Below are 24,099 nucleotides of genomic sequence, written 5' to 3' on the forward strand. Positions count from 1 at the left end.
CAGGATCAGTTACATAAACTCACACTACACCACTTGACACATCAGGTCCTTGCACTGTCAGTGCACTGGGCCTCAAGCATGCCTTCCCTGTTAGTGCACTAGGCCTTGATTCAGCCAACACAGCTGCTCACTCAGACATTCAGCCGTATATTCATTGATGCCCTGGCACAGTCAGAGCACCTGTCCCCAGCCCTCTCAGTGCACTCGACACATTTGAAATGGGAATAATCATTGAGGGGCCCTGAAGGCAATTTATTGCACTTACCACCTCCAGGTTAATGTTCTATTCTCCGTCCCATTTCCTTGAGTGCAGATTTTGCGTGGAGATGCTAGATCTGATTATGCTCAGTGGTGTTGTGGTCTCCATAACTCCATCAGCTCGGTTGATTCAAAAGGGAGTTCCCTCCCGGAGACCATTAGGAGCTTTTTGAGAGGATAAACCTATACTGATTTCAGAAGAGGATATCTCTCTTCCCCCAACTGCTTGTCAGAGGACACAGCAGCTCATAAGACAAGGTGACAAAATAGCTGATGACTTTCCTTCACTGGCAGCAAGTGACAAAGTTCGTAACCTTCAACCTTTTCTGGCCAGAGTGGTGGATTTGTTCCCTCAAGGGGGAGTTTCTCTGGCCTCCACACCTCAGGAGCCCCTCTCAGAAGTCTCAGTATCAGGAATCTGGTTCCTCAACACATCCCTCTCTGCAGAAGAATGTAGCTAGTCTGAGGCAGGGGCATGGGAGACCACCATGTGGACAATGCTCTGGTAATATTCCTCTTTGAGGTGACTGAGGACACTGTCCTGACCTCATTCATCATCATGGGATTGTGGGTTAGTATTCTGTCACCTCTTGTTTCCAAGGTAGGGTCTGCAGGGATTTCTTTAGACCCCCCCCCCCCCCCCCCCGGCCTGATTCACCGGATCATTATTTGCCACCAGAAGAGCTCTTGTACTCCAGATTTTTGGACAAGCTGAGTAAGGCAATGGGAGTTAATATCTGTAAGGACAAAGATCCCTGTACCAAGGGATTTGGACTTCTCCAGATTCTGGAAACTCCATCTGAACCTGCAGCAATCCTAGATTACTTGATCCTATAAGAATTTAAGAATTGTCATGCTGGGTCAAACTAAGATCTGTCGAGCCCAGCATCCTGTTTTTGATGGTGGCTAATCCAGGTCGCAAGTATCTGGCAGATCCCATAAAGTAGATCTAATTCCTATTAATCCCAAGGATAGAAATAGATTTTTTTTAGTCTATTTGGTTACCCTTAACCAGTTAGCCTTGATGCTTTTGAAGCAATTGCAATATTGCTGTCTGCTTTATTGGTGGGAGCAAAAAGGGGAACTGGGTTCAGACAACAGCCAATGCTGGGCTCCAACTTTTACAGTACAGGGTACAGATATGCAGACATTAGGGAAAAAGCACAGGATTACTTTTACGGCCAAGTCCAAAAGCAAAGTACGTTCAGGCAGCATTATCTGAATTATCATGAAGGCTGCTCACTTCGTGAAAATGTTGGTAGTTATGGGTTTGATAGTTGCTTGATTTAGATTAAAAAGTTTACTACCCTTAACATAAGACTTTGACTTAACCTGCACGGAGCAACATTTACTACCTTAATAGAAACATGGGTGTAATCTGCATGGAGTGGCAGTTACTATCGTAAGAAACTTGCTGGGCAGACTGGATGGATACTTGGTCTTTTTCTGCTGTCATTGCTGTACTATGTTTTATAGATTTTTCCTCCAGGAACTTGTCCAAACCTGTTTGAAACCTCGTTATGCTGGTCTCCCTGATCATATTCTCTGGCAACAGATTTTACAGCTTGATAATGCACTGAGTGAAAAAGTATTTTCTGTGATCTGTTTTGAATCTGCTGGTTGTTGTTTTTAATGGAGTGTCTCCCTTGTTTTAGTAGTACTTTAAAATACTAAATAACTGTTCTTTAATTACACGTTCCACCCCACTCATGATTTTATAAACTTCTATCATGTCTTCTCTCAGCTGTCTCTTTTTCAAGCTCAAGAGCCCTAGCTTGCATAGCATCCCATCATAGAAGAAATGTTCCATCCCTTTTATTATTTTTGTCACCCTCCTGCACCTTTAGTTCCTCTATCATTATTGAGATGTGGCGGTAGAGCTGCACACAATACTCAAAAGGTGCAGTCGCACAGCGGCTTGTTACAGAGGCAATATATTTTTCGTCTTATTCTCCATTTTCTTTTTTGGATCATTCCTAACATTTTGGTTTTTTTTTCACCACCGCCATACACAGCACAGAAGATTTCAATATGTTGTCCATAAGGATGCCAAGATTCTTTTTCCTGGGTATTGACGCCCAATACAGAACTCAGCATCTTGTATCTGTAGTTGGGAATATTTTTCCCTAAGTGCATCATTTTGCACTTTTCCATATTATGGCATTTACAAATTAGAATGTAGGAGAATCTGGCATCCTGTCCCCCGTAACCAGGAAATTGGATTTGAAAAATAGAATACAAAAAAACTGGTGTACCAACTACTGTATCAGTCAGTGGTAGAGGATTCAATGTTTAAAGCGGGCTAAGAAGGCTGGAATTGTCTCCAATATCCCACTGGGTAAGGACACTAGACTGTTGAGACAATTTTGGGTTAAAGATCTTCCAGAGCTCAATGCTTGCATCACAGCCCACCAGTTCTATATGGTGCAATACTTACAATATTTTATCGACAAACTGAAACCCCAGATAGACACTGCACAATGAATAAAGAGACTATCAGTGGGTTCTTCTGGATGTGTAAGAGTGCAAATATACTCTTTGCTTAGTGTATAAATCATTTAATACTGAAGCAAGATCTTCTACAGAAGCCATCTGAGCACATCAGCTTGGTCAAGAGCCAGCAGCTGTCTTGAGGATGTTCATAAAAAGTTGGCTGATCTGCACTTTTCAGGGGGCAATCTCTTTAGAGAAGTCAGAGAAACAGTCACTCAAATTAAGGAGCAGCATGCTGCCATCCAGTCTCTCTCAGAAGGACCTGAACAGCTATCATCTTATAGGACTAGTTTGCTTTTAAATGCTTTCTTCCAGAGATGCCTTTTCAACTAATTTTAGCAGTATTGTGAACCACCTGCACTTCCACAACAATTTCCAGCTCGCCCTCAGTGCAAGTGATGTCAGCAGAAGACATCACAACAAGCCCAGCCTAAGCTTATGTCTAATTCTTGTCAGGACTCACCTTTTCCTGGCAAAGTGGCGAAAAATCACCAGAGATTGTTGGGTCCTCAAAATTGTGGAGTCTGGTTACCATTTGCACTTCTTCTGTCTTCCAGTGCTGAACCACTGTTTTTCAATCCAGATGTCTCACTTGACCCAACTCCATCTTGATGTGGAGTCGCTTCACAGCCAGTGGGTAATAGAACCAGTACCCCCCAAGGAATTTGGCAAGGGATTCTACTCCTACTATTTCCTTATCCCCAAGAACTCAGGGGGCTTTGAGATCCTGGATTTACGAAGACTGACTAAGAGCCTGTTACAGGAAAAGTTTAAAAAAAAAAAAAAACTTACGCCACACAATCCTGCAATTCATTCAGGTGGGAGATTAGATGTGCTTCCTGGATCTGAAATATACATATGCTCACATACTTGTACATCATTCCCATTACAATAACCTTTGTGGACTTTCTGCCAGGAATCAATAAGAAATTTGGGCATGGATTTAAAAGCCGCAAAGCCTTCCAGAAGCAATCTACCTTCCCGGGATCGTCTCAGCAGAGCTTCCACGAGTGATCTCTGGATCAAGCAGTAGCAGACAATTTGATTTCTGGGGTTGCTTGTCAACTAACTTATTCACATCAGAGGACAACAGGAAAGTAGAGAAATTCTGCTCTGTTCTTCACAGGAAGTTGATTTACTCCAAATGCAGATCTGCTGTACATTTTTCTACCACTACGTTGATGGCAAGAACAGTGCAGAAGGCACTCAAGAACAGAGTGTGCCTGATCCTTATTATGCCACTGTGATCCAGATAAGTATGATTGACAATGTGGATATTGAGTGCTCACTAGTTTCATTGCTCTTGTGATTTCCACCAGGAGGAAGCCTTCAACTAGAAGAACTTGTGGGTTTAAATGGAAGAGATTTTCATTTTGGTGTCTGGAACCTTGGACTGGTTTGCTTGTGAGCCAAAGGAGTTGCTCCAGTACTTATTGTCCTTCTTTTCATTGGGTCTCAGTACATCACTGGTCAGAGCACATCTCCATGCCATTGTGGCTTACCATGATCAAGTGGCTGGCAAACTGATCTTTGTGTATTCTTTAGTGTCAAAGTTCTTGAAAGGCTTGTGGTATATGAGACTTCCAGTTGCTAAGCCACCTATTCCATGATATCTTAGTGTTGTATTGGCACAACCAATGAAGCTGCTTTATGAACCATTAATCTGTTTTTTTAAGGTTCTTCACCTGGAAATCAGTGTTGCAAGTCATCAATGAATCTCACTGACTCTTCTGGTCTATGCAATGAAAAGTTATTCCCCATACAGTTTTTCCACAACAGAGTGGTGCTGTGTGCTTACCCCCTTTCTGCCAGAAATAATTTTGCCATTTCATCTGAATCGAGCCATTGTGTTGTCCATGTTCTTTCCACAACCTCATGCACGTAAAGGGGGGAAGGCCTTTCATTTACTGACTGTAAAAGGGCCTCTGCTTATTATCTAAAGAGAAATCTAACATATCTGTGGGATTCTCAACTTTGTCTCTTTCGATCCTAACAGACTAGGAGTAGTGGTTACCAGGCACACATTGTCTGACTGGTTGGCAGACTGTGTAGCACAGTGGTCCCCAAACCTGTCCTGGAGGGCCACCAGCCAGTCAGGTTTTTGGGATATCCACAATGAATATGCATGAGAGAAAATTTGCATGTTATGGAGGCAGTGCATGCAAATTTTCTCTCATGCATATTCATTGAGGATATCCCAAAAACCCGACTGGCTGGTGGCCCTCCAGGACAGGTTTGGGGACCACTGGTATAGCATATCGCTATGCTCAGGCCGGCCTTCAGATCACAGACTCTGTTAAAGCTCATCAAGTAAGAGCCATGGCTACTTTAGTGACTCATCTGTGAACCATGCCTATTGAATATATTTGCAAAGCTGCAACTTGGTCATCAGTTCACACCTTTCTTTGTCAATCATGGATAAATTGAACTCTTCCAGTAATCATTCTGATCCCATGAGAACTTGGATAATTTGAACTTGCATAATTCAGATTTAAGCTGATCTGTAGATTTTTGAATCTCTCCATAGTGTAAATAAAATACATTTATTGCTGTTGAACTATCAATTTAGTTAAATGAACAACAAATGCTTCCTGCAATATGGAGGCATATTTTTTAGTGGTCTCCATAATCAGCTCAAAATATTGCTGCCCACTTACTAACTGGTACACACAGAAGACAACATATTACTCCTGTTCTTGTTAACCTTTGGCTGCTGATCCTCTGGTGTATATGATGTAAAGCAGCTTCAATAATCCACAGATTATTTAAAAAAAACAACCCTGAACAACCTTGGATCAGCACACTTTTTAAAAAAAATTTACTTAATAGCAAGACCTTTACGTTCTTCGCCTACCAGGCTATTATCTATCCCGTCATTAAAATCTGTACGGTTGTCAGAAATTAGTGTGTGCATTTTTGGTTGCTGGAGCTGCACTATGGAATTCCCTCCCAAAGTCCCTATGGGACACCTTATGCACAAAAACCTTCAAAAAAATGGTGAAAAATGCACATCTTTCAAATGGCTTTTTAGACTGAGAATTGATGTTTTCCCTTTTCCCTTCTCTCTGAAGCAAGTACCGGTCTGTCTCCCGATCTTAAATCGTTGTATCTTCTTTTCTTAATATTTTGTTCTTATCTATCTTTAGAAATTTTTATTCATTTGATTATGGTTTTTATTGTAAACTGCTTTAAATCTCCCGATTAAGCGGTATATAAGCTCTTTTAAAATATTAAATGTTTGTTTATTTAAGAGTCCCAGCACATTACAAATTCCAAATCCTCAGCTTATAGTTTTGGCTCTTTATAAATCCGCAAACCTTGTGCAATCCTTCCATGTTGACAATATTGTATCCATGATGACCATGTAACTCTGTTCGAATTAATTTCTTATAGTGTGGTACTAATGTGTGCCAGTCATTGGCAGTATTTTTATTTGAATCAACTTCTAAATTCATTTCTTCTTCTAACAAGGTTTTTACATAGTCCTCTAATAACTGAAAGCACTCTTCCATGATTGGGCCACAGTAGATTTGAATCAACACCAATCCAACAGCTCCCTACTGTATATCAGACACAATGATCAATTAAACTTTTTACACTGGTAAAACATTTTTTCTTTATCACTTTTTAAATTTTCACTTTGTTCTTAAATCCCACTAAAAAAAAAATTGCAATATCTAACATTGCACTTTGAAAGTTTTGTACCAAAAAACAAAAACATCTCTTGAAGTACTTTGAGCGCCTGTTTTCCTAATGAGAGAGAAATTGGAGCGGTGTACAAAAAGGGCGTGCTAGGGAGAAATATGCATTTCTGGCACTCAAACGTTTATTGCATTGGGCGCAGGGATGTCTAAATTGTGCATTCCTAACAGTGCATAGTTTATATGAAGTTATGGAACATAAGAACATGCCATACTGGGTCAGACCAAGGGTCCATCAAGCCCAGTACCCGGTTTCCAAAAGTGACCAATCCAGGCCATAAGAACCTGGCAAGTACCCAAAAACTAAGTCTATTCCATGTTACCATTGCTAGTAATAGCAGTGGCTATTTTCTAAGTCAACTTAATTAATAGCAGGTAATGGACTTCTCCTCCAAGAACTTATCCAATCCTTTTTTAAACACAGCTACACTGACTGCACTAACCACATCCTCTGGCAACAAATTCCAGAAATCTGCAATGCCTGTGTACCAAAAGAAAATAAATCACCCATGATTTTTCAGGTGTCCTTTAGCTAATCATCTTGCTCCACTCCATTACTCTGTACATTTTTAAATTTTTTGTTCTAACTCCAAGTAACTAAATCTTCTACTAATCTCTCTAAACAACCCTACCTTACAAGGGCATGTTTATCTCAACAGAAAGGATCAAAGTTTTTGTTTCTCATGAGCCCTTGACTGGGAGTAATCATTATTCCACTTCAGAGTTGGAGTTAATTTTCCCGCGTAAAAAATGTGTGTTGGGTGCCCAGCCTTTGGGCATGCTTTCCTGCATTGGGCAGTAATAGCTAATGTCTTCATTTCTATTTAATTTACATGCATTGGTTTTAGACACGCTAATCTCCTTGCTGCATTACTGGCTAATTTTACACATGGTCAATCAGGAGTAAAACCATGTGCTCGGCTGGACACAATTTATTGCATCCTCCTGAAAGTTTGAAAAGGAAAAGCCTCAGACAGCACTAAAGGGGCGTCAACTTCTGTATGTGCTCAACTTTTTCAGCTGCCTTCATAGAAAAAGAAACATTTTCAAAAGTAGAAAAATCTTCTCGGAGCAGTAGTGGCTTCCTGCAGTGGGGTAACGTAGGGAAAGGCATTGGGTAAATACCCTGCAGCAGATGCAACTGCTCCTAGACCCAGTCTCTCCACCTCCACCAGTGGTGGAAGATCACCAAGGACTGGTAGATCCTAAAGATTGTGGAGTGTGGCTACTGCTTGTGTTTTATCTCATACCCGTCTGTTCACCATTCTTAACCTTCAATTCAGATTGGTCTCAATCGGCCCAGTTACAGCTGGAAGTGGAGTCTCTTCCTCTGCAGAAGACTTTCAAGTTGGTATCTTTCCAGGAGCGTGATCAGGGATTCTACTCCTGATGTTTCCTTATCCCCAAGTAAACATGAAGTTTGAGACCTATTCTGGTTTGTGGTGCACCAAGTTATGTAAAAACTATTACTGATAATATCTATTCTTTTCCTTCATAGAGCAGTTTTTCTGTGCATTCCTACAGTCTGCTTTTTAATAAGTTGAGCACATTCAGCGTTTGATTCCCCTTTATTGCCATCTGAGGTTTTTCCCTTTCAAACTTTGGGGGTTATTTTCCAACCCGCGAAAGGCCATTATCGTGGTGGTAGCATTCAAATTAGGTGGAGGGGATTAGGGAAATAGGCCGGCAGCACTGCTGCCGGCAAATGTTTAGAACATTATCGCGGGAAATAGCACCACCTTTTACGGTGGCGTTATACCTGCGACGGTGTGCATCACGGCCGCATCGCCATGGTGCGGCAGGCTATGACCCGACCGCCCCCTTCTTCGCCCCCACCCCATCCCCCTTTACCACCGCGTTCATCATTCTGCAGGGAATGATGAATCTAGCCCTTTGTTAGTAATAAAGTACAAGAGATTTTTTTGTGTGTTTGCAGAAATTTCAAAGTGTAGTACTAGATATTAAGTTATTTTTTGTGAGCTTTAAGAGTACATAACTAAACAGTGAAAATTTTTTTTTTTTTTTTTAAACCAGTGTGAGTAGTTTGTTTGATCATTGTGTTTGATATACTCTCGGGAGTTGTTGGATTGGCAAATTTTACCTTCTATCCCTTCCACAATGTCACTCACAAAGATATTGAATAGAACCAGTCCCAACACTGAACCCTGGGATACTCCACTTAAGAACATAAGAAACTGCCATACTGGGTCAGATCAAGGGTCCATCAAGCCCAGCATCCTGTTTCCATCAGTGGCCAATCCAGGCTTGCAAGTACCCAAACACTAAGTAGATCCCATGCTATTGATGCCAGTAAGCAGTGGCTGTTTTCTAAAATAACTTGATTAATAGCAGTTAATGGGCTTCTCCTCCATGAACTTATCCAAAACCAGGTACACTAACTGCACTAACCACATCCTCTGGCAGCACTTAACATGGTTCTCTCTTCAGAGAGGGTTCCATTTACCATTACACTCCGTCTTCTATCAAGTCAACCAGTTTGTAATTCATGCCAACTTGGCGCTCATTCCCAAGCTTCTCATTTTATTCACAAGCCCTCCTATGTGGAACAGTGTCGAAAGCTTTGCTGAAATCCAAGTAGGTCACATCTAGTGCTCTTCCTCAATCCAATTCCCTAGTCACCGAATCAATCAACTTTGTCTGACAGGACCTTCCTCTGGTGAATTCATAGTGCTTTGGGTCCAGCAATCCACCGGATTATAGGTAATTCACTATCCTTTCCTTCAGCAGTCTCCATTAATTTTCCCACCACTGGGGTGAGGCTAACCAGCCTCCTCTTTGCTATCACTCTTGTGAAGCGAGACCACCACTGTTCTTTTCCAATCCTGTGGCACCTTTCCTTTTTTCATGGATCTATTGAACAGATCCTTCAATGGACCTGCCAGCATATCTCTGAGCTCTCTCGGTATCCTGGGGTATATCTCATCCGGTCCCATGGCCTTGTCCACTTTGTTTGCCTAGCTCCTTTTCATACATTCTCTTCTGTAAATATAGTTTCATCTACTCCATCCCCATCTACGATCTTGTTAATCAGCAGTTGACCTTCTCAAGGTCGTCTTTACTGAATACTGAACTGACGTATTAGTTATGCCTTTGTTATCATGTTTTACTGTTCAATGTAAAGCGCCATGCCGTGCGTTTGTTTTGCGTTACAATGTGAACCGATATGATATCCTGGATGAATGTCGGTATATAAAAATTTTAAATAAATAAATAAATATTTCTGCCATTTCTTCGTCACTCTCCACACATTGTTCCTTGTCACCTTTCAATTTCACTATACCACTTCTGACCTACCTCCCTTTCACTGATAAATGTGAAAAATGTTTTGTCTTCTTGTTTTACCCCTTTGGCCATCCTTTTTTCTGCTTGATCTTTTGCTTGCTTTCTTTATTTCTTAGTCTCCCTCAGTTTTAACATTTTTCCCTGTGTTCCTTTTTTGGGGTCCTCTACACTTCTTCTTGAATGCTGTTCTTTTTGCCTTTGTTTTCAGTCACTTAGAGAACCAGATCACTTTCTTTTTCTTTTTCCTTCTTACTCTTGTTTACTTTTCTAACATATAGAGTTGTTGCCTTTGTAATAGCTCCTTTTAACTTGACTCACTGTTGTTCCGCCTCACTATTTTCTCCCAGTTTTCCAGTTCTTCCTCCAGGTATGTCTCCATTTCGGCAAAGTCTTTATTTTTGAAATTCAAAACTCGGGTCTTCATGTGTCTTCTCTGTATTTTATTTACAAAATTGAAATATACCGCCTGATCACTGGTGCTCAGATGAACTTCTACCTGAACATTAGAGTCATTATCACCATTAGTAAGCACTAGATCAAGTTTCACACCCTGTTTCATAGGTTCCATTAGCATTTGTTGCAGCACAGCCTCTTGAAAGCATCCACTATCCCTCTATATCTTGTAGATTTCTCAGAAAGTATACTCCAATCCACATCCGGCAGATTAAAATCTCTATACTTCTTTTCTATCTTTTGGATGTCTTCTATGAGTTTGCTGTCCAATTCTGTTTGAGTCTGTGGTCTGTAGATCACCCCAGTAAAAATGGAAGTGCCATCTTCTATTCCCCCCCCCCCTCCCCCCACAATGCTTCTCTACCCCATGGCCCTTGCAGTTCAGTTGCTCGGGTATTGTGTTTGACATAAAGAACTACTCCTTCCCCTTTTCTGTCCTCTGTCATTTCTTAGCAAGTTGTATAGCCCAGGATGGTCGTATCCCAATCATGAGAATCTGTGAACCATGTCTCCGTAACAATGTCCAAGTCCACCTCCACCATTAGGATCTGCAGGTCTGGGATTTTGTAACCCAGACTATGAGCATTTGTAGTCGTAGCTTTCCAGTTGATCTTCCTAGTTAACTTTTCTACATTTTTTAACTGATTTGTTTTTGTTACTTTTTCTTCCCTCTTCCTGTTTTGCTTGGGGGTGACATTCCATGTTCCCTGGCCACCTCCTGCCACCCCGGTTCCTTAGTTTAAATGCCTGATAATGTATGATTTGAATTTTACACATAGCATTCTATTTCCTGCCTTTGACAAATGTGGGTCATCATTACCATATAATCTTTTATTGCTCCAAATCAAAGTTCTTTACACCAGGTTTTGAGCCAGACATTGAAGTTAACTATATGGCATGAGCTTCTGAAAAAGCAATAGTCTTTGCTACGTGTCTTTTTCCCTAGAATTTGGAAATCTTTCTGTACTTTATGGGCATCATTTCTAGCAAGGTCGTTGGTCCCCAGATGGATTATAATATTGATATTAAACTTCTTTCTTTGTTAGTTGCATTGACTACCTGGTTTGTATTTCTGTTAGCTAAGGATCCTGGGAGGCATTTAAGATTGTGTTCCCATCATAATGAGTTCCCAAATTGATTCCTTTGAATCTCGAAGCAGAAGTAGCTGGAGATTGGGTGACTACTTCCCTTTCAGACATCATTTCATATTCTGTTATTTGGACTTCTTCATTCTCCAATGCAAAAAATGCATTATATAAGAGTACCAGTGGAGATAATGGATGCCTCTTTGCCCCGGGACTTATTCTGCCAGAGCCCACAGTAATCCAATTTTTCCTGGGGTTCTGAATCCTGGATGTCTGGCTTCTCTGTGGGGGTGGATATTCAGGATGCTTCAAAGTTGGGGAAACTGGATGTCTGAGTCACATGACTTGTACTACCAGAGCCCACTGTAAACCCTTTATACCTGGGCTTCTGAATCCTCTGTGAGAGTTGGGGGAGAGAGAGAGGATGCTACAAGGAAGGGGAGGTTATTTGAATCTTGCATAATATCTCCTTCAGGTGCATTAGCTCCTTATTCATGACAGACAGCTGAAGGCAAATTAGACAACCCTTAATTCTCCAAATGATAGGCCTTGGGATATAAACACCACAATTGTTGCACTGAATAAAGGATATTTTGCTAATAGAGACTAATAAGCTAGTTAAGAGATTGGTACTTCAGGCTATATTATTCAATTATCCTAGGTCCTAACTCTAATCCCTCCTCACGCAAATCTTTCTGTTAGCAAAGAAACTTATGCGAGGACTACTTCAGGGCCTGTGAATGCATGCGGGCTTGCAGGCCCTGAGCTGCCTTCCACTATTTTATGCTGCTTCTTCTGGTGCCTGAAGAGCACTGCCGTTTGAGGCACCTTTGACCCTAGTGAAGGTTTTGTGACCCCATTTGGGTCACCCTGTTTTGGTCTGTCCCCACTTTTTTTTTTTTTAATTGTTTATTTTTTGTTAAAGCATAGTAGAAACTGTCACTGTGCAGACTACCAGTGTAATCTTCCCTGATAGCCAACTTCTCAGAATTGTACCATGGCTACAGGGAGAGGAAAATTACATTTACAGGAGACCTCTCCCAATGAAGAGATAGCTTTGATGATCCTTAATTGGTAGAGATAAATGTCCTCTTTTCATTTGGAGGAACTTATCATTTTGGGATCTTTCTCAAGCCTGAGCGCTTGAATCCAAGGCATTCTTCCATATCTTTCCCTAATACTGATGGCTTGGGTGCTGATAGGGTAATGGTAAGTAGGCTTGGTCTGTGTTGGGAAGAATAGGGGGTATATCAAGTTGTCTTGACTTCTAGAAAGGAGCTTATTAAATAGTTTTATTATTTTAATTGGAGGAGGATTGTTTTCTCATATAAGGGCAAGTCTCTAGAACCCTTTTCTTCTTCTGTATAAAAACTGTCTACATGTTGAATGGACCCTAATAAAGTTGTGTTTAATCTTTTGTTTGATCTGCAATTGATGTTAATTGCAAATTTTTTTTTTTTAGCAGAGAACCAGATTTCTGTCCAGCCTTTAGTTGTGAGGTTCATGCATGGCTGCTTTCAGTTGAAATCCCTCATGAAAGACCCTGAAAGGCCCCGAGGTATGAATCATTGATGTGGTTTCAAGTGAACTGATTAAAAAAAACCCTTTAAGCCACTGCGAGCTGATATGACTTGGAAGATTGTATTTTGGTGGTAGTTGCTTTAGCCCACTTTAAAGAGCTTACAGGCCTTGATGACTTACCTACTCTCATCATACAAAGCTTGTGCTTTGCACCCATTGTAAATTTTTGCCTAAAGTGCTATCAGACATCCACTCTAATAATTTTCTAACATTTTTCCTTTGCTCTCATTGTCATAAAAGACAAACTGTATGTCATGCACTGAAGTGTATGAACGAGATCTACCTATTTATAGTAGGATAAGCAAACAGTCCATGCAGCAGTTTTCTTTTGACACCTGAACTTCCAGTGGGGAAAATGCTTAATGCCTTTTTAGCTATCAGATTGGCAGTTCTACAAGGGACTAACAATTAAAAATAGGGTCAACTTTTTGAAAGTTTTTTTTTTTTCTTATTGACATCTTACTGTACCTTTGTTATATAAACACTGCCTCTTCCCCATCCCTCCTCAGAGTTGATGCCTGAATGATTCTCGGGAACACTTGTTGGAAAGACTATTCCTTGGTGCCATTCTGTAGCTGGCGGCGGTCGCCTCAGTACTATCTATCATCTTCCGTGTCTGCCTCCACTCTGGTCTGAGTGCATGGCACCCCAAGGACCTGCTGTTCATTGAACAGACTTGATCAGAAAACTGGCTTCACGTTCAACTTCCTTAGACAGGATTTGTAAGACTGCAAGATGGCATTCACCAAACACTAATATCTTGAAGCTGGTTTTCTGCAGGATTTGAGATATGGCCTGTTTGCAGAAAAAGCTCCCATCGTTCACATTCCTAGTGCCAGTCCAGTTCTTTGCTTCTATCTCAAATTGATAAACACAATCTACTGTTCTTAATAGTTTTTATTATTTTTTGTACACAGTTTTAACAGATTTAGGTATTCTAGTTGTTTTTATTCTGAAATGTACTGCTAGAAAATGTATTTAGTATTGTTTCAGATGTAATTAATTTATAAGCACCCACTTCAGCAAATTTGGGTGTAGTTGGTATAATTTCAATGTGTGTTGAACATTGTCTCTCTTATAGGATTTTTTTTGGTGGTTTGAACATGTTCATTTTGGTAAATCATTCTAGAATTTGTCTTAAAGTAAGTTTTAGCATTCCAGTTTCATGTTCACTACTTTTTGACCCTAAACATATATTCAGAATTCTTCTTAGGTCCCCATTTTCCTCTCTATTCTTTTTAGTATATTACTGCTAGGTTTTTTTTGTTTGTTTTTTTTTTGTTTATTTTTTTTTAAACTATTTGTGTATGGTACTGTATGGGCTGTTAAGTGGACTATTTTTTTTTCTTTTTTGTTGCTCTCTATTTTTAACCTAGTTTCCTTCCTATAGGGAAACTAGGGTCTTTTAAATTTGTGCCACAGAATATAACACCCAGTGAGACTCTTCACAATTTTATGTTCCCTTGATGACTAACATTTAGAATCCCTTTTTCTTTTTCTTTCCTATAGGAAAATATGCCAGTTCAGCTGAAATCTCAGGGAGGACAGAACGCATTGTGATGTCATTGAGAATTTTTAAAGCTGCCCTGCCATTGGTTAGTGCCTGTGGTCGCCAGCCAATTCTATTTGTTGCCAAGTTTTTAAAGGGAGAAAACCATATCTGTTTAATGATGCAGCAAAGGAGGAAATTAGACATCACCTTGTTGGGTTTGCTGATCTTTTATTCACTGCTGTTTCCATACCAGTTTGCTCATTCTTGCACACATAATTTGAAATATTTTTCTGGTCTGCATCTCTGAGACTGTCTGCGCACTTACCAGTAACAATTCAGTAGTGCAGGATGTAGAGGCAGATGACTTGTGGAGGTATTTGTCTCTATTAGTTGGAGTATCTAGAAAGAGGATTGTTTTGTCATGAAAAAGATGACATGTAGTGTTCCATCCATTCTTAGTATATAGTGCATTGCACAAACTTGATTTATATCAGTTTGTGGGAATGCAAAACATGATGTAAATTTTAAAATTTCCATTTTAGCCTCTTCATAACTTCAGTCTTGATTAATTGCTTCAAATTTAAAGCAAGCTAGAAAATGCATGCTCCATATATAGAGCAAATTAGACATATTCTGCCTTCCCTCTCTCTTCCTCAGGGTCCCCAGTTCCCACACTAGTTGTGTAATGTTAGCTCATCCCCTCTCCAATCCCCACCCCATATGGGTCCTGGCCTACCAAAGGCCTCAGTTGCAGCTAATGCCATTTCTGCGATTCTGCACAGATGAAAGGAAAGACAGGAAAACCGTGTAGGTACATTGACGCTATGCGTATGTATATAGATACAGATTGAAAGACATAGTGAGGACTCCAGGCATGTTCTCAGGACAGCAGAATGGCAGTACTCATATAGGTAACATCATCTGATGGAGCCCAGCCTGGAACGTTTATATCAAAGTTTCTAGAACTTTGACTGTGCCTTAGTGGACATGCCCAGCATACCATTGTACCATGTGAGGACCCCTTAGGTCTCTTCTTTTCCCTGGAGCCCAGCAGTCATGCTTCCTCACTCTCTTGCTTCTCTTGTTCTTCTCAGGGTAAATTGTTGCAGGATAGTTCATCACAGGGCCCTTTGATCTTTTCGTTTTTTTTTTTGGGTCATTTTTTTTCTCTTAAGTTTTTGTTCCGTCTCTGTGCTGGGTCAGTGTGCTATCAGTGCCAAGCAGGCATCATTTTCCAGTAGCCATTGAGTTTGATTTTTGCCTCCCTTATTTTCTGGTTGACAGTGTCCAGCAATTTCCAATCATGCCTTGTGTGCACCAGGGTTATGTTTATCATAGATCCCCATGGTTGATTGCAACGTATGTCATCTGGAGCTGTCTCTATGCATGACCATAATCTCACAGGGATGACTGTCTTAGCTGGAGCTTATGGATAAGCATTTCAGGTTCCAGAATACTCTCCACCAGAAGCATTGACATCAAAGGATCTCAGAGTTGCACTAGAGGCTGGTGATGCATCAATATCGAGAGAGCAGTCTACTCCCCTTGACTTCAGGCATCTGTAGAGACCTGAGATAAGCTAGTGCTTGGTTCTTCCCATTAGAAGAAGGTGCTGACTTTCTCCTCTTTGACACCAGCATTGAGGAGTTTGGATGCTAGGCAAAGAGTGAAGGCAAAGAAGAACCAGCATCGGACTCAATCATTGCACGAAGATAAGAGTGGGTATGGTACAGTGGTAACAAGAGAACCCCCCTCCCCCCTTTCTGAAGCAGTCCTATAGAGAGGTGAGCTCATCTTCACCAAGGGTCTCCAAGGGTCCAGGTGTTAGTGATTGATATAGCTCATGATACCCAGGAAGACATGGTCATGCCTCCTGGTGTAGGCATCAGCTATATTTGAAGAGAAGTTGGACAAAAAGATCCAGCAAGCCTTTAGCAAGGCACTGTGAGGCCTTTGTGCTCAAGTCCATCCAGATGCCTGGCAGTCTTGTGCTGTTGCCAGTTCCCAGGGTAGCCTCCCCAAGGTACTGGAGCTCCTTGGTTCCAAGCCCAAGCAGACTAGCACACCCCTCTCTCTGTCTGTGGGACAGGCTCTGTTGGGGTCTTCATCACTGGCCTACTAGTCAGGGTTGGACTCTTAAGTTCTGAGAATACAGCAATAAATCCAGTGATTTCTGATGAAGAGATCACTGGGTCTGCCCTCTGACACCTCTCCTCCTCCAGAGAGAAGAGAGTCCCCAACTGAGGACCTCTCCTTCACTGGTTTTGTTAGGAGAATGACATTCCCTTTACTTTGTTGATGGAGAATGAAGCCAGAAACAAGGTGCTGGACATTCTTCAGTTCATGGATCCCCTTAAGGTTGTGGCAGGCCCAGTTCATCAAATTCTTAAGGCAGTACAGATAATGATATAGGAAAATCCCCTCTGTGGCTCCAGTGAACAAAGAAGGTGGATGCGATTTTATCTATCTCGTTCAGAAGGCTTCCAGATTTGAAAAGAGGTAGCTACTACTTCAATCTATGGCTGTCGAATCTGTTTTGTAGAGAGCCAAGAGGACTAGGATCCATTTCTTGGTGCCCTGAGAAAGGAGTCTAAAATCCTGGGTATTCTTGGGAGGAACGTGTTTCAGGGAGCTATGCTAAATGCCTGCATAACCTCCTACCAGCTCTCCATTGGCCAGTACTTACAGGACTTACTAAAACAGATACAGTGGGTGGCTGAGCAGCATTCTCAAATGTAGCAGGACACCCTCCAATCACTAGTGGGAAAACATAGTTCGCTCAACATTTGATTTTGATACGGAGTCCAGTATCATACCCTTCTCCCTTCTTCCCTTTATCTCATATAATTTTTACGCTCTATTTCTCCCACTTCCCCTTCCTCCTCCCGTTCCCCTTCCCCCCCCCTTTTTCCCCTTTTCCCCCAAAACAATAAGCCCATGGTTCCAAACTTTTTATATTTTTAATAACCTTATATACTAGCATTCTGTCTAGTTATTACCAATTTTTATGTAAAGTTTAAAAATTCCATTTTATTTTGATTATTTTATTTTTGGTTTTAAATCTGTGAACCGTTTTTGATAAAATTTCTTTTTTAAAAAACGGTATATAAATACTTTTAAAATAAATAAATAAATCTTTGCCATGGGGATTGGTATCTGCAGACTTTCCTGGCTGTGAATCTCAGACCTCCAACATGAGGTGCAGGAAAGACTTGCAAATGTGCTGTGCACTAGAGAGAATCTCTTTGGGATAGGGTTAAACAAGCAGTGGCGAAGATACGTGGGCACAGCACAAAACTTCAGCAGGTCCACAGTCTCACTCCAGACCCGTTTTCCTCTGCCAGGAGATATCTGAGGATGGGATAGAAGAGGTATGTTTTCCAGGAGGCATTCTCTCCTACTCCCTTGGTCTCGTACACAGCAGGCCCTGTGAACAACAGCAGGCCTCTAAGCTACAGCCAGCATTCCAGGCAATATGTGGAATGGGATTTTGACTGGATCACAGAAAGCAGAGCCTGCATCCTTTTTACCTGTGCCAGAGGACCTTCCCATCAGAAGCAGGCTGAGGTTTTACATAAACTGTCGGCCCAGTGCAAGTTCAGACATGTTGGCTCTCAGCATCATAAGGAGAGGGTACAAATTACATTAATCGGGTCTTCTGCCAAATCCGCCTTCGGACCATAGTTAGGGTCACGCACTACATCAGGAACTGCTTCGAAAAGAGCTTTCCCTCCTTATTGGAGACCAGTTCTACTCCCAAGTATTTCCTGATTCCAAAAAAAAAAAAACAGGAGAACTCCATCTCATCTTAGACCTAAGGGCCTTGAACACATTTTTAAAAAGAGAAAAATTCAACATACTTTTCCTTGGCACCTTGATTCCCAAAGGAGTTCCCCTGTTTTCTTTGGGATCAGGAAATACTTTGAGTAGAATCTGGTCCTCTTTCCCTGGTGGAACAGTTCAACAGCACTGATCTCCAGTTTTACACTCTCATGATGCTGAGTGCCCACATGTTTGAAGTTACACTGTGCCAACAGTTTATTCAAAACCTCAGCCTGCCTCTTAACAGGAAGGTTCTTTTCTTCAAAAAGGGGACTGACTTTGCTCCCTTGATCTCAAGGGTGCTTACACCCACATTAGAGAGATTTTCCCCAGCACAAGAAGTATCTTGGATTCATTGTGGGAAACTGTCACCTCCAGTATAGCATACTTCTTTTTGGTTTGGCATCGGCCCCATGCAAACGTAGTGGCAGCACACCTGTGAAAACTGGGGGGTTTGTGTATCCATATCTGGATGACTGGCTGGTCAAGAGCATATCACTGGTGGGTGCCACAGAATCTATTTAATACCATCTAAGTGGAGTTGCTAGGATTTGTCGTAAACTACCCCAAGTCCCACTTGAACCTTTCATCTTAATTGGAGTTTATAAGAGCTCTTCTAAGCACGACTCAGGCAAGAGTCTTCTTTCCACATCAGAGGGCAGTCACCTTGATATCCGCAGTTGAAGGGATCTAGATGAGTGCATTCATCAGGGTGGGACGCATCAACTGTTCATGTCACTCCATTAGCATGTCTCCACATGAGAATCCAATGGACTCTCAGATCATTGTAGCTATAGGTCACTCAGGATCTGCACAACAGTGTCCATGTCACTTAATTGCTCAGGCACTTTGTCCTGCTGGTGGGAAAATTCCGGTCTAACCAGGTGTATGCCTTTCATATTTTCTGATCGAAATTGTCCTTGCCACGGATGTGTCCGACCTGGTATGGTGAGCTCAGGTAGAGGGTCTCTGGTCTGCTTAGAAAAAGCTTCATCAGATGAAACTTTCTTCTCTAAAGGCTTTCAGAGATTGGCTAACCATCAAGCTAGTCCTGGTCCAAATGGACAACAAAGCTGTTATGTTCTACGTCAGCAAGCAGGGAGGCACGAGTTTTTGTATCTCCTATGTCAGGAGACTGCCCACTTGTGGGACTAGACCATCTCTCAAGGGATGGTTTCTTGGGGCATGGAGAATGTCATGGGAGACAGATTGAGATGGCCCCTGGACCGGGAGTGGGTAGCAAATCAGTTCATTAGGGAGGCATGCCCTTAGTGGACCTGTTTACATCCCTTCAGAACAGGAAGGTTTCACTTTTGTAATGTAGGAAGCAAGTACTGGTAAAACTAGCCTCTGATGCCTGCCCTCAGTTGGAGCCAGGGTCTATTGTACATGGATCCTCTGATACCGCTAGTCGCAAAGACTCTGAAGCTAAAAGAAGACAGGGGGATGATGATACTCTTTTGGCCAAGACAGATTTTAATTCCTGCTCCTCATGGAGATGTGCATTAGGGAACTGGTTAGGCGGGGGGTTGCCCCCAGATATAATCACTCAGGATTAAGGCAAGTTGCATTGTCCCAACGTTGGGTCCTTGCCTCTTATTGCCTGGATGTTGAAACATTGACTTTGTAATCACTTTACCTGTCTGAGGATGTTTCTCAAGTTGTTTTGGCTTCAAGAAATGATTCCATTAGGAAGTCCTATGGACTTAAATGAAGGTGGTTTGCTTTGTGGCGTGAGCAAAAGGCCCTAGATCCTTTCTTCTGTTTCACACACAACTTTTTTTTTTTTTTTTTAAAACAGTCTACATTTATTGGAGTTGGGACTTAAGACCAATGCAATAAGAGCTCATCTTGGTGCAATTAGTTCTTATCACCAGCATGTAGAAGTTAGACGCATCTCGGTACAGCCTTTAGTTGTCCATTTTATGTGGGGCCTATTTCATTTGAAGCCTTCCGTCAGGGCTCAGTCTTATCTTGTGACAGAATCATGTTGAGGTCACAGCTGATGAAAGCTCCCTTTGAGCCACTGCACTCCTATGACCTGAAGTTCCTGACCTGGAAAGTTTTATGTTTGGTGGTCACTTCAGCCCTCAGTCAGTGAGCTCCAGGCTCTAGTTACTTCTCCACCTTATACCAAGTTTCATCATAAGATTGTTCTGTGTACCCAACCTAAGTTCCTGCCTAATATGGTGTTGGAATTTCCTCTTAACAGTCAAGTCATCCTTCCAGCAATTTTTCCCAGGCAACATGTCCACTAAGTAAACGAACATTGTATAGTTTGAATTGCTGAAGAGCTTTGCCTTCTACTTGGAGCAGTCTGACAACCATAGAAAGTCCACCCAGCTATTGTATCTCCTCCTGTTCTGCCCATGTGGGACTGAATATAGTGGGTCATATCAAGGCTCTTTCTATCTTAGCCAAGGCAGTGTTAGTGACTCATCTAAGATCGGCCACCATGGAGTTTTCACCACACATTCACATCTCACTACTGTTTGGGCAGGGATTCTTGACACGACAGTAGGTTTGGCTAATTTGTCCTATGGAATCTGTTTTAGATATAGAATCCAATTATTCTCCCTCCTAAGGCTCATTATTTTTGTTCCAGGCTGCCTATCATAGATGAAATATAAAATGGGAAAAAAGGCTTGTTGCCAATAAAATTAGTTTTTTGTTCCCATTGGCAGTTTGTTGTTCCTCCTTTTTTTGTTTGGAGCCGTCTCTAGCTGGCGATTCCCCACATGTGAGGACTTCCATACTGCTTGTATTTGGAGAAAGCAGAGTGTTGTTTGAAGGACAGTAGATTGTTGGTTCTTATGAAACCCACCCGCCTCCCCTTATAGTTGGCTGCTCCTTATAATGCTAAGGAGGAAGGCTGAAGGGGCCCTTGCATGGATGTGTGATTATAGTGGCATGCTCAGTGAGAAACAGTCAGAGTTCTAGAAACATTGACATAAAAATTCCAGGTTGGGCTCAATCAGATGTTGCCCACATCAGTACTGATATTCTTTTTGTCCTCAGAACATCTGATACACACACACACAACTCTTTACTTTCCTTCTGAAACACCTCTTTTGAAAAAAAGAAACCCTTCTATTCATATGTTTTTCGAGACTTGGGTTTGTTGATTTTCTGGTTAAACATGTTATCACTTGGTGGCAGTGCTACATTATTTAAAACAATTTCCAATAATAGCCTTAACTCCCTGAAAATTTAGTTTTTAATAAGTAATGTACATAAACATAAAGGTAGTTATTTACAGTATTCTTCATGGTGCTTTAATAGTATGAGAGAGATGTTTCAGCTTAGACAAAGTAGCTTTACATTTGTTGTAATAACTTTATTAACTCCTTTGTTAGCATGTGATGTTTACTGATGACCAGATTTAAATTTTTTTTTCTCAGGTAAGCACAGCACAATACAGAAGACAGAGTTTTAAGAAGCACTTTGGGTTAGTCTGTCAGACTTTACAGTATCCTCAAAAAAAATTAGGTGAGCATGCTATATTTGTAAGTTTACTAGCAAAAATAAATTACTTTTTAAAATCATTTCACTACAATTTGCAGTAATCACATTTAAATATATACTTTATAATCTTGTTGGACCAATTAAAATATTAATTTTAGGAATAACCATTCTGAACTTGAGCATAACACTGGGCAACAATGAAAGTGTAACTGACCTAAAAAGGTCCTACTCTGTAGTATCTTGATGTGTTGAATACGAATATGACCATGAAAAGTTTTTATTGGCTCTCGTTTTGAAGATATTTAATATAGTTCACTTTCTATGTTTAGTCATGTAAATTTATCCAGTAGGACTGCAAATAAGCCTAGAACAATGTAATATTGCATAATACCATCATGCACACATCATCCAGAGTATATTACATCATTTTCTGATGCAATGCAATTCTACTGCCATACTGCTGACGTCAGCAGAACTGCTAGCACGAGTACACTGTACCCATTGGTCCTGAGTCCATCTGTCTACACTAAGGAAAATGAAATTATCAGGTAAGTAATATCTCCAATTTTCACAGTCACATTCGTGTTTAGCACATGGAAATTTATAAGAATTGACTAATTTCATTTCCGTAACATGACTTTTGTGAAAATTTGTTGCCCAGTGTAATCAATGTAATTAGAACTCATGAAAGAAAAAAAACATATTTACAAATGCCCTTTTGTAGTCTTCTGTGTTTTAAAAATAGTTTTCTTTCAACAGAAATCTTGATTACCATGTAGACAATATTCCCTCTTGTACAGAGTGATTTTTGTATACATACTAGGGATGTGAATCGTTTTAGGACGATTAAAATTATCGTCCGATAATTTTAATATCGTCTTAAACCGTTATGGAACACAATACAATACAGATTCTAACGATTTATCGTTATAAATCGTTAGAATCGTGAGCCGGCACACTAAAACCCCCTAAAACCCACCCCCGACCCTTTAAATTAAATCCCCCACCCTCCCGAACCCCCCCCAAATAACTTAAATAACCTGCGGGTCCAGCGGCGGTCCGGAACGGCAGCGGTCCGGAACGGGCTCCTGCTCCTGCATCTTGTCGTCTTCGGCCGGCGCCATTTTCCAAAATGGCGCCGAAAAATGGCGGCGGCCATAGACGAAAAAGATTGGACGGCAGGAGGTCCTTCCGGACCCCCGCTGGACTTTTGGCAAGTCTCGTGGGGGTCAGGAGGCCCCCCACAAGCTGGCCAAAAGTTCCTGGAGGTCCAGCGGGGGTCAGGGAGCGATTTCCCGCCGCGAATCGTTTTCGTACGGAAAATGGCGCCGGCAGGAGATCGACTGCAGGAGGTCGTTCAGCGAGGCGCCGGAACCCTCGCTGAACGACCTCCTGCAGTCGATCTCCTGCCGGCGCCATTTTCCGTACGAAAACGATTCGCGGCGGGAAATCGCTCCCTGACCCCCGCTGGACCTCCAGGAACTTTTGGCCAGCTTGTGGGGGGCCTCCTGACCCCCACGAGACTTGCCAAAAGTCCAGCGGGGGTCCGGAAGGACCTCCTGCCGTCCAATCTTTTTCGTCTATGGCCGCCGCCATTTTTCGGCGCCATTTTGGAAAATGGCGCCGGCCGAAGACGACAAGATGCAGGAGCAGGAGCCCGTTCCGGACCGCTGCCGTTCCGGACCGCCGCTGGACCCGCAGGTTATTTAAGTTATTTGGGGGTGGGGGATTTAATTTAAAGGGTCTGGGGTGGGTTTTAGGGGGTTTTAATGTGCCGGTTTTTCGATTTTCACGATTTTTCACGATATTTTACCCCCCCAAACGGCAACAATACGATTCCCTCCCCCTCCCAGCCGAAATCGATCGTTAAGACGATCGAGGACACGATTCACATCCCTAATACATACGCTTGTTTTAGGTCTATACATACATGCATATATACAGTGCAGTGTTCTCCCTTGCTCAGAGTTTCAGAAAGAAACATGCTTCTTTGCACAAATAGGTAGAACAGGTGGACTGAGTGACCCTTGTTCATTGATATTTTCTACATTTGTGTTACTTTTCAGGCCCAGCAGTTTCCTCCTCATTTGAGCTTCCAGTTCAATTGGAACTGACCTCTCTATATGGTTGCAGTGCCATAAGCCTTCATTTGCCTTTCTTCTATAGTTCTATTTCCATACTATGTCAGCCCAGATAAGGTCTACAAACCATAGCTCCCTCCCACTAGAGGCTGTGACTATTGTCAGCAGCATCCTCATACCTAACCAGCCTGAGAATTGGCCCCTTAATTCCTGTATGACAGTGAACAGCACTACCACTGAGTTGGCCTTTTATTAATTAAAGCTACTGCAGCAAAATTATCTTAATGTTATGTTGCACTTTTTCTTCCAAAAATATTTCCCAATCTTTGCTGTCCAACTTTTTTCATTCTGCATTTTTGATTATT

General features: G+C 41.7%; 1 protein-coding gene across 27 annotated transcripts in view; it reads left to right on the forward strand.

The window, feature by feature from the left end:
- Positions 1 to 24,099, forward strand: part of ZNF644 (zinc finger protein 644) — a 234,439-nt gene that overhangs the window by 58,279 nt on the left and 152,061 nt on the right. For 12 of the 27 annotated variants that reach the window (XM_029617824.1, XM_029617833.1, XM_029617826.1 and 9 more), the window contains 3 exons: positions 12,756 to 12,851; positions 14,384 to 14,469; positions 21,590 to 21,677. The gene's annotated coding sequence lies outside the window, so the exon portion shown is untranslated. The remainder of the gene's footprint in view (positions 1 to 12,755; positions 12,852 to 14,383; positions 14,470 to 21,589; positions 21,678 to 24,099) is intronic. The other 15 variants (XM_029617840.1, XM_029617839.1, XM_029617838.1 and 12 more) reach the window with 4 other exon arrangements.

Source organism: Rhinatrema bivittatum, chromosome 10, assembly GCF_901001135.1.
Source record: "Rhinatrema bivittatum chromosome 10, aRhiBiv1.1, whole genome shotgun sequence".
NCBI lineage: Eukaryota > Metazoa > Chordata > Amphibia > Gymnophiona > Rhinatrematidae > Rhinatrema > Rhinatrema bivittatum.